The 11,646-nt window shown below is 37.9% G+C and overlaps 1 protein-coding gene across 3 annotated transcripts in view; it reads left to right on the top strand.

The window, feature by feature from the left end:
* The first annotated feature begins 434 nt into the window (after positions 1-434).
* The window catches only part of thraa (thyroid hormone receptor alpha a), a 42,236-nt gene continuing 31,024 nt past the window's right edge, over positions 435-11,646 (top strand). For 2 of the 3 annotated variants that reach the window (XM_016514669.1, XM_016514666.1), the window contains exon 1: positions 435-691. The gene's annotated coding sequence lies outside the window, so the exon portion shown is untranslated. The remainder of the gene's footprint in view (positions 692-11,646) is intronic. The other variant, XM_016514667.1, reaches the window with a different exon arrangement.

Here is an 11,646-nt window from a genome sequence, read left to right as displayed (position 1 = left end):
TAACCACTTATAATATATATATATATATTTTTTTTTTTTCTAAAAAAAAAACAAGGTTTATGTCTGAGACCTACACAATAGGCTACTATATGTTCAATTTGAATGATTATCTTTTAATCACCAAATAGGGAAATGTAAGCCTTCTCTGTAATAGGCCAAATAATCTCATTATATTGCATTTCCTACAGTAAAAGGGGGCTTGAATTAGCATGCTGCAAGATCACAACAATTCAAGGACGAGATGTATAGATGTGGGGGCACTGGCAACCACACAGCTGTCTCAGGAAGTGCTTTCACACACACAGGGTCATCCATCTCACACAGGGTTAAAGTTGCTGTGAACCTGTAGAGAGCAGCATTTGATATAATCACATACTTCTATACCATCAGCTCGTCCTTACCGTGAAGGGGGTGGAGCGATTATAGTAAAGCTCGTGTATTTTCCTGTTGTGGCAGCCGAAACCTGGTCGTTTTCGCACACACAGACAAACAAAATATGTATTAACTGCCTTTAAGTGCATATATTCCAAATACAGCCTATTCTTTTAACTAGTTCTTAGCGGTTTGAAAGGGTATCGCAACCCGCCGAAAGGCGATTCGCGACGAAGACCGCTCGTTAAGAAGACTGGTGGGACTTCAGTGGACCATCTCGGTTTTTGGAAGCAGTTCGTCTTTCTTTCTAAGGAAGTGGGTGAGTAATTGTCCCGCGGCCAGCTGTCGTGTTGAGTTTCTCACTTCAGAGGTGTCCACTTATGTTGCGCGCAAATGTGCAGAGCTGTAACACATCTGCGGCGTCATCGCGCCGCTGCGCATGGTTTGAGGCTCTGCACTTTGCACGCGGCATACGAGGTCACCAGTGAGGGCTATTACCAAGTTCTGGGTTAGCAAACACAGCCAAAGACTAGTTAACTTAGTTCCCGCTCTTGTGACTCGTGTAAAGAGTGCATAACCATTGTAAAATGTACTGGTAATTGCATTCGAGATGACTGGCGCTGGAGAGCGAGTTGTTCACCACACTACTGTCATGTAGAAACAACTACTACGTCATTTGTAAAGAGATATATACAGTTAGGGTTTTCAGTAAGAGTTATTTATATACATGGACGTGAAATATTGATTGGATTGGTTTTATTAAATTACTTGAAGAGCAACTGTGTGGGAAACATGAGGGGGCAATTATACAATGTTGCCCTGGAAAACTAATTTTTCAGAAGTATTTTACCCTGCAGTGACTGACCAATCAGAAAAAAAAATATATATAGAATCTATCTATCTATCTATCTATCTATCTATTTATCTATTTGTCTGTCTGTCTGTCTATCTCGATAAATATTGATTTGATTGGTTTTATTAAGTTACAAGTAGAGAAGGAACAACTGTGTGGGAAACTAATTTTTCAGAAATATTTGACCCTTCAGCGATTGACCAGTCAGAATCAAGTATTCCACAGAGCAGTGTACTTAAGGTGCATGTTGAATGACTTTGGTTTACTAATGTTATTTGTACGTGTAGGTGGGAATCAATCAATCATTTCACCTTGATACAGGTTCATCATTTATCAGGGCAGTTTTGTAAGTCTTAAATTTATAGGCCCCTTTGAAGAAAACTGTCAGTTTAATGTGCAAAGATATACATCTACAGCAGTTATAAATCTACAGATGTTGTCACAATGTCAAATAAACTCTAAATTACAAAAGACTAATTAGCAGGATATTGTTGCTAAGTTTCAACAGCTCAGTTGCAGTTATTACATAGTTGCCTGTTGTTGATCTAATTGTGATTCCAGTTGTATTCATACATTGCCCTACAATAGAGGGAATTTTAAGTGAATTGAAGAGAAATTAAATATGAAATATTATTTGTAATATATTATTGAAATATTATTGTTTCTTTTTCCGGTGCAGTAGTGCATTATGCGACCAAACTCAAACATATGTAAAGAAGTTCTGCAGTTCCACACTCAAGGCCTGTTCACTCTGAAGAGGTGTCCAGATGTTATTCCCTTGCAATGAGAGTTATTGATTTTTGGCAGCACAAGCAACAGAAGCATCAAAAGTTGAGCAGATATTAACTTTTTGCAAATGAGGGATCTGCCCTGATACAGATTGAAGCCAAGTGGGCAGAGTATGAAACCAACAGTAGGAAACCACCTGTGACCTCCAGTTATTGTATTGCTGTCATTGTGAATGGGGCTTAACAATGATTAAAATGCATTGCTTTTGGTTTCTCATAGATGTTCTTACTGTGCCGCGGTATCTAACTGCATCAGGGTGTGGGCCACTGTCTCCTCTCCCATTGCTATTTGATGCCTTGTGTTGCGACCCAGATAACATTAGGTGACACTGAAAATTACTGATGGCAGGTTGCTTTTTTTGCTGCAGTTTGCTGTCAGTGTGAATGTACAAAATTATTAACAAGACATAATAAGCATTGTAAATGAAACGTGTGGTGCTTTCTATTCACGTTATTTTAAAGTTGCAAGGTTTAAGTGAATTCAGTGATTTGAGAAGTCCTGTATACACCACTGGAGACTGAGAGCAGTCATTTTCACTTTCACTGGAAGGTCCAGTCGTGACATTTTGATTACAAAGTCAAAACATGAAAAATGAAACATATACATGGTTGATTTGTTCACAATATTTTTAACTGTTGTAGGTCGGGCAGTGAAAGCTAAGCATTTATATTTTAAAAAATATATTACTATTGCATAATATTAACAACAAATAATAGTAGTAACAATAATAACAATTTATATGATATTGCTATAATAATCAGTCTAAATGCAAAGTGGACTAAAGTGGACCCAAAAGAGAAATAGGCTATTTAAAACATTTGTTATTATTTTAATATTTAATATTCAAAATTATTATTAATCATTCTACCCTGTGGAATATTGGTTTACAAAGCCTTGCAGGAAATCATATTTAGCCTAATTGTGGGATTTCCAGTGCAATGTGAATAAATGACGACTTCTTCTTGTGTATGTGAATGGTAGACTAAAAGTGACCTAATTAAACCACCAATCGAAATTATCAGTGACAATTGAATCATCAGCCAAAATTTCATAATCGTGGCAGCCTCAGCGGATGCAACAGGATTGAATAAGAGCACACGAGCTGATCTTTGTTGTGAGGGGCTAAATAATTCAGAGCACTATGGGAACGCTGGTCATTAAAGAACCTAGACTGTGGAACATATGCGATAAATAGTCCGCCAGCTCCAATCTTCCTCAGGTTTCAGCTTCAGACAGCGAGGACGCTATTTACGAACATGGAAGCGCACTTCAGTGAGTCTCTAGGGCCGATGCGACCCAACACGTCGTGTCATGTATTTGGGGGTGAATCGCCACTGTGCGCTTGTCGGGGAAAGTTAAATGGTTCAGTTGCATAACAGCGCTGACGTCCCGAACTGCATTCATTATATGTTGATGTTGACGTCAGACGGCAGGACATATGAGGGAAACTGCTGCTTCGCTCTTGTTCTGTCTGAACAGAATGTACAGAGGAGTTATTCGTCCATGTGCAGCGTTTCTGTGCCGTGCTTTAAACAGTCGTTGGCGCTTACGATGCAAAATGGTGCCCTGTTTGTGTTCTATTTACAGTGCTTTATTTTTAGTGCTCTTTCTGGAGCGGGTTTCTGAGTGAACGGATTTAGCTTCGTGATCGTTTATAGCTCAGCAGTCATTTCTTTACGTGCCTGAAGCAGATTACAACAATAGAGACAGATAATACCTGAAACTGTCAGGTGTGTCAGGTGTTGTAGTGGTCTGGGAAAAAATAATCACAAGTATCCTAATAAAGTGCAGTTATGCACAATTTCATATGCTATAGACTTCATGTTTTGTATTTAAAAGAAGATATTTTGAAGAATCTTCCATTCATTTATAAGTCCGGTTTTTGAATAGATTCGTCTGCATGTTGAAAATTTTATTTAATATTTTATATAGCCTATATACATTCATTAATTTTTTTAATGACTGGATAAGATTACATTTTTGTAGGCTAAAACCTCAAAACGGAAACGAGTTAACATTTTAGCCCTTCTGGTTCCACTGTCCTGAAGTCAATGGATTTTTTTAAAGGGGTCATATGATGCTGATAAAAAGAACATTATTTTGTGTATTTGGTGTAATGAAATGTGTTTATTAGGCATGGGCCGGTATGAGATTTTGATGGTATGATAACCTTAAGCAAAAATATCACGGTATCACGGTATTGTCGTTACAGCTCTAAAATGTGTTATTTTTAAATGACTGGGTAAAAAAAAAAAAATATTTTTTCCGCTGAACACAATATATTTTGTTTTTGAGGAACATACATATTTTTCTCTGTGCGTCCGTCTTCAACGTCTCTTGCCTGTGTTAATGGGCGTTTACAGACTTCATTTTTTCACATAAATGACATTTTGGAAAACGCTTGCATTGCAACGCAGTTTGTGCAAGTCCAGAACAGAGACGAGTTGCTTGCAATAAGACAAAAAACGGCCGGTTGCCGATCGCGTAAGCTCCAGGGGCAGCTCCTTAAGTTCGGCCATCCTACACACACGTGACTGACCGCTCGCTCGCACCAACAGGAGGAGGAGGGTCGTGTTACTCTCTACACTGCACTCAACCTGAGGGATTCCTACACTTTCAGTCTTTGAGGAGACATGAAAAACTAAAATATTAGCGGTTTTGAAACCGTGGCATTTTCAAATCGTGGTATACCTTGAAAACGGTAATCGGCCCATGCCTAATTCCTCAAGCGTGTGACGGAAATGTTACGTCCCTTACCATATTGTGATGCCTGCGGCAACCACATGTGACGACCCCGTGCTGGACTCCGCTTCGTCCACGGTGAAAGCCAATTCGGCGATCCACAGCGTGAAGTTTATGTATTTCCTCAGCAACCAGCACGGATCAGCTCCAGGCATGACGAAGCGATATCGTCCTCTTTTGGAAGGCCAAACAAAGTAGTTTCGCTTTCACAACGAAGCACACAGCGCCTTCACGACATGGCGGTGGCGGCAACAACAATACTACAGCAAGAATAAAAGTTACGTCTTCTTTCTTTGCGTGAACATTTGGGTGGCGTTATGCAAATCTTCCCAGATAGTGACGTAGGTATGTGGGGGCGTGTTAGAACGAGCCGTTTTAGGTAGGCGTGGCTGACTCTTAACTTTTATAAAGAATATCTCTTTGGATTTGAGACTTTAGTCTTTGCAACTTTACAGATCTTCTTTATGCACCAAGAGCTTGTAACACTCCAAAGAGAAAGGAAAAATTGAAATCGCATCATATGACCCCTTTAAATGCCTGAAATAATAATAAATAATACAGAGGTTTTCAGGAACAGAGATGCATCTCTCTCAGAGATATGCATAGATGCCTCAAAAGCTGCTGTTTCGATTGGGTCAAAGCCGGTCCATGAGCACTCAAGAGCAAGTTAACTGTGTGTCTGCATCCGGAGTTATGCGCATGTACAGTATGCATATTTATATCTATATATAGACTTCAGCAGGTGACTATGCTAAATTAACTCAATACAACAATTTGAAGGTGTTAGCTGACACAACATTAAAAAGTTAGTATATAAGAACCTGTAATATTGAATTAATACATATTAAAACACAAATAAACACATTCTCACCTGTGAAAGGTTATCCCATTTCTTCGGAAAGTCTTCAGTGGTTTTTACAATCAGAGAATGCACAGTGTGGCATCTTGGAAGACTCCTTGATTTTTCCTGTGAGTGACGTTATTAAAGTAACTTCTCATGCTGTCAAGTTTGACTGTAAAAAGCCGCTGTTGGAATTTCCAGGTTTTATCCTGTCTTCTGTTAGTGAAGACATATTGTCTTGACAAATTTCACTTAAGTGTTAGGCTACCTCAGTGTTGCTCTGTTATCTTAGCCTAATCATTAGATTGCAGTCTCACATTTAATTTTAGGCCTACTGTATTGCATGCTCAGACAGATATTGTATCTTCTCAGATGTTCTCTATTCAGTAGATCAGTGCTTCCCAACTTATCTTCACATTTTGTGCACATATTTGAACACATATTTATCATTTGAATTACAAAAGGTTGAGAATTTATACTTTGGTTTCTATTTATACTTTTATTTCTGCTCATTGAAAAGCCAGTGTGCTATGCTGAGACTTTTGCCTTTGAAAAGTATGGAGCTGCATTTGATTTGCTGTTTAGTCCTTTTAATCTATTATTCTCTTCTTTTCAGTTAGCAGTTTTCACACTATTAGCTAGAAAATGAGCTTCTGCAATTATTGCATGGATTAGTTGATATCTGTGAGTGAAGCTGAAATTGGTTTCTATGTGATATACACATTTTCTCCCAGATCCTTTATAGGATCCATCATTGTAAATAAATGTATTATGCGTATCCATACATATTTCTGTACTGAATAAATAAGACCTATCAATCACTGCTGAGCAATTTATGGTGTACCAAACAACAGGACACCAGTGTTACCGCTAATTAGACTTTTGAAATGAAGTCAATGAAAGATGGATATGGTCCCATGGACACTAATGGCCACTGAGTTTCTCCTCCTAATCCACAGAGCTCCGACCTCGAGACGAGACTTAATGAACAGCTATCATTAGTAATTATCTCAGCAAATCTTAATGATTATTTTAACACGCTTGTGGTCACTACAAAGAAAGGGTCTGTTGTAGACATAATTTGACTTGTGGCGCATGTAATTGTATGATTTAGTGAGAATTTATTGTTATATGAAAACACACTATACTGTTCAAAAGTTTGGGGTCGGTAAGATTTTTAAAAATGTTTCTGAGTCTCTTCTGCTCACCAAAGCTGCATTTATTTGATTAGAAATACAGAAAAACAGTACTGTTGTGAAAGATTAGCTTTTAAGATAACTGTTTTCCATTTAAACATATATGAAAATGTAATTTATTCCTGTGATGGCAAAGCTAAATTTTGTGTTGCTAAAACAGTTGTGTTGCTTATTTATTTATTTTGTGGAAACGGTCATACTTTTTTTTTTTGATGCATAGTTCAAAAGAACAGCATTTATTTGAAATAGAAATGTGTTTGTACCATTGTAAATGTCTTCACTGTCACTTTTGATCAATTTAATGCATTCTTACTGAATAAAAATATAATTTTCTTTGGTACTGTAGTGTACAGTACTGTAATTCAAAATGTTCCCAAAAAGTCAATCCCCCCCCAAAAAAAAACATTAGGCCAAAAAGTCCATTTTACTTTATTTAACAAATAAAGTGATTTTATGTAGAAATATATTATATATATTTTTTTTACACTGGGATATCATCTTCACATTTTATAACATTTTAGAACAGAAGAACCTAAGTACAGTAAGCAGCCCAACATGTTTAACAGCTTCAAGGTCAAAAATGCATGCAAATAAGACGTGATGGCATTCCTAGAGGAAGTTTATGAAAACGTGATGAAGGTAGTTGTTAACGTGGTGGAGATAAGTGCACCGTAAACTCTAATCTATCAGTCATGAGATGTTATTAGGCTACTATGAAACATCAAAGACGTGAGGCCGCAGTGTTTTATGGGATAAAGCACTTACGGGATATCACTACACTAGTGGTAAAGTACAATGAAGTAACAGCAGCACCCTGATATTCAGGACAAAATCACAATTCTAAGTTGATATCTAGATTTTAAACATGAATAAATATGTTCCAATTAAGGATTTCTTATATGTCTCAGACATTTAATAATGAAGAATGACTGACTTTCTTTTCTAGATGTAATCTCTGCAACAGAAAAACATCCTGAGGTTTTCCTGAAACTTCAGTTCTCTTCATACAGTAGATCTAAAATGAAGGATGTGGGATTATGGTAGTCAATTCTCTGTTAAAAGGTTTCAGATTGAATTTCACAACCTTCTTTTCGTGTAAGATTTATGTAACTTTTCTTGGAGATCTATGTTTGTTTGATCTAATATTGTAGCACTCACTTGTTGACAGTTGGCAATCAGTGTTAGTACAGCAGAAGCCAGTTTGACTGTGCCACTGGAGGAAGGAAGTGGTTGCAGAGAGAATTTTGAGTTCTGCAAAAATATTCAAATAGCACATGCAAAACAGCAGAAGTTTGTGCTTCTTTGTTTCTTACACATCAGTTGTTTTACATTGATCTTCATTATTTTCTTACCCTCATGCCTGCTAATTAATCATGTTACTAATTATATGCCATGTGCGAATGCATTTGTGTGTATTTGCAGCTACATAATGAACTTATTATCTTGCAGTTGGATTATTTACATATGTTTGGACTTGTGGGCATAATGAGCCAATATTAAAGTATACTTCTCACATTCCCCTGAGCCCTGTATAAATAAGCAACCAATAAAAAACAAGAACGAGAGAGAGAAAGAGACATTTAAAGTGCTATATTCTCAGGCCTACAATATGAAATCCAGTATGAAACACTGATGATTAAAAATGACCCCAAGTATGGGCTGTAGGTGGGGATGCACAATATTATTTCTTATAATATTGGAGATTTGTGCCAGTTTTTTAAAAGATCTATAGATGATCATATAATACTAATTTAAAGGGACAGTGACATATTATGGCAGTGTTTTCAGCCTACTATCTTTTGAAGAGCACTGTCTCTTTAAGAGTGCATGTCATGAGTGGCTTGTGTGTCTGGTTACATCCTTAGATGTGAGACCGTTGTAAGTGTAAAGTCTCGTTCTGCTGTATTTCATATTAAACCGCTGGAGGTAAGAGGGACTGGGGAATCCAGACAGGATGTAGTAGTTTGGCAGCTTGCTTGAAGAAACAGTTTAGTGATGTGAAGTATTTGGCATGAATGGTTCCTAACATTTTCCAGATGTAAGAAGTGTGAACAGACTGTGTGATGGATGATAGCAACAAAACTGGGCCCACGGAACGGGGTCATTTGGACACCCATTTCAGGGTTTGAGGTTGTTTAAACTGCTAATACTAGACCTTAGTTACCACTTTAGTGTGGGTGAGTTACACAACAAGTTTCCGCAAGGGCACATTAAATTGATCAGGTGACAGTAAAGACATTTATAGTGTTACAGAAGATTCTTATTTCAAATAAATCTTCTTTCTTCTTTCAAAAACATAATACATATTTACCAGACTATAACATTTTCACAGTTCCCCCCACATCACATCATAAGCCTGTACAATAAAATCAAAGTTATGTATTACTGATCTATCAAGCCATGTGTTATTAGTGTGACTAATGTTAAACATTCGCTGTTAACAGTTTGGATGACACGCATCCATGATAAATCGGTCATTTGCTGTGAGTCACATCTAAGGGCTCAAATCACTGTTCTCCTTTCTTTTATCCCCTTTGGCTAGAAAAGCCTTTCAGATGGCATGATCAGAACATATGCCTGATGTACAGAGAAAAATATCATATTTCTTGACTGCATTGCACACAGATGGTGTCAGAATATCAGTATCAAACAGCTCTGTAAGCCTGCCAACAGATGACCTAATTTTACTTGTTCACTTCATATTTCCTTGCGCAGTGTATACTTCTCACATTCCCCTGAGCCCTGTATAAATAAGCAACCAATAAAAAACAAGAACGAGAGAGAGAAAGAGACATTTAAAGTGCTATATTCTCAGGCCTACAATATGAAATCCAGTATGAAACACTGATGATTAAAAATGACCCCAAGTATGGGCTGTAGGTGGGGATGCACAATATTATTTCTTATAATATTGGAGATTTGTGCCAGTTTTTTAAAAGATCTATAGATGATCATATAATACTAATTTAAAGGGACAGTGACATATTATGGCAGTGTTTTCAGCCTACTATCTTTTGAAGAGCACTGTCTCTTTAAGAGTGCATGTCATGAGTGGCTTGTGTGTCTGGTTACATCCTTAGATGTGAGACCGTTGTAAGTGTAAAGTCTCGTTCTGCTGTATTTCATATTAAACCGCTGGAGGTAAGAGGGACTGGGGAATCCAGACAGGATGTAGTAGTTTGGCAGCTTGCTTGAAGAAACAGTTTAGTGATGTGAAGTATTTGGCATGAATGGTTCCTAACATTTTCCAGATGTAAGAAGTGTGAACAGACTGTGTGATGGATGATAGCAACAAAACTGGGCCCACGGAACGGGGTCATTTGGACACCCATTTCAGGGTTTGAGGTTGTTTAAACTGCTAATACTAGACCTTAGTTACCACTTTAGTGTGGGTGAGTTACACAACAAGTTTCCGCAAGGGCACATTAAATTGATCAGGTGACAGTAAAGACATTTATAGTGTTACAGAAGATTCTTATTTCAAATAAATCTTCTTTCTTCTTTCAAAAACATAATACATATTTACCAGACTATAACATTTTCACAGTTCCCCCCACATCACATCATAAGCCTGTACAATAAAATCAAAGTTATGTATTACTGATCTATCAAGCCATGTGTTATTAGTGTGACTAATGTTAAACATTCGCTGTTAACAGTTTGGATGACACGCATCCATGATAAATCGGTCATTTGCTGTGAGTCACATCTAAGGGCTCAAATCACTGTTCTCCTTTCTTTTATCCCCTTTGGCTAGAAAAGCCTTTCAGATGGCATGATCAGAACATATGCCTGATGTACAGAGAAAAATATCATATTTCTTGACTGCATTGCACACAGATGGTGTCAGAATATCAGTATCAAACAGGTCTGTAAGCCTGCCAACAGATGACCTAATTTTACTTGTTCACTTCATATTTCCTTGTGCAGTATACATTCGATTAATTTCATAATTCCTTGTGCAGTCGACAGAAATGCATATACCCCTCTTTTCCCAGAAAGGCTTACCAAGAATGCTTCGGTATATTAAATGCACGTGTGGTACTGTGTGCCATAAGTGTATGAAGTGTCAGTGACTGTACAGAGTGGCAGCTTATGTAAAAAGCGGCACAGGTGCAGTGGAAATGTCCCCAGGGTCGGACCGTGACCCCTGCGTCTCCCCAAAAAGCCATTTTGCATTACAGCAACAGCACTGTAACAGTGGATCGCGTTTCACTGGCCTCCATCTGACCCCTCATTCACCTCGTGCGGATTGTTGATCCTGTGCGAGTCCGCATGGATATGTGAAAGAGGAAGAAAGCATGTATATATATTCCAGTGGTGTGATTTATGTGCTTGTCAGGTTTGTTGTGCCCTCACCTCCCTGTTTTCCCTTGCAACTATGTGTTTGTCTTTCTGCTATAGTGTGACATGTCTGTTAAGTTGGCAACATAACTATGTGCTGCCGCACTTACGATGGTGCCACACCTTGAGCGCCATAGAGACAAAGAAAAAAAACTAGGCTGATAGGGATTTGGGCAAACACAGACATATATAGAAACGCATGAAGTACTCATTCATTATGAGTAGGCCTGTCGCAATAATCAATATATCGACTTATCGCGCAATATATGTACATTTTCTCTATAATTTTTGGTAAGGCAATATATCGTAATATATATGTCACCGTGTTTTTTACATTCCACTTGCACCTGAGCCTTTTGCAGCTTCTCGTACATAACGTGGTGTAGTCATGAGGTGCTAGCTCAAATTTAAAAAATGCTTCTACAAAAGTTTCATCTGCAGATATGGTCTTGTTTAGGGATCGGTGCCTTTGTGCATACGGACATCTGACTGCTAAGTAGTGATTGTGT

This window comes from Sinocyclocheilus rhinocerous, unplaced genomic scaffold, assembly GCF_001515625.1.
Source record: "Sinocyclocheilus rhinocerous isolate Xijiao unplaced genomic scaffold, SAMN03320098_v1.1 scaffold1799, whole genome shotgun sequence".
Lineage (NCBI taxonomy): Eukaryota > Metazoa > Chordata > Actinopteri > Cypriniformes > Cyprinidae > Sinocyclocheilus > Sinocyclocheilus rhinocerous.
Note: the sequence above shows the minus strand (reverse complement) of the source record. Positions and strands in the feature narration are given on the sequence as shown.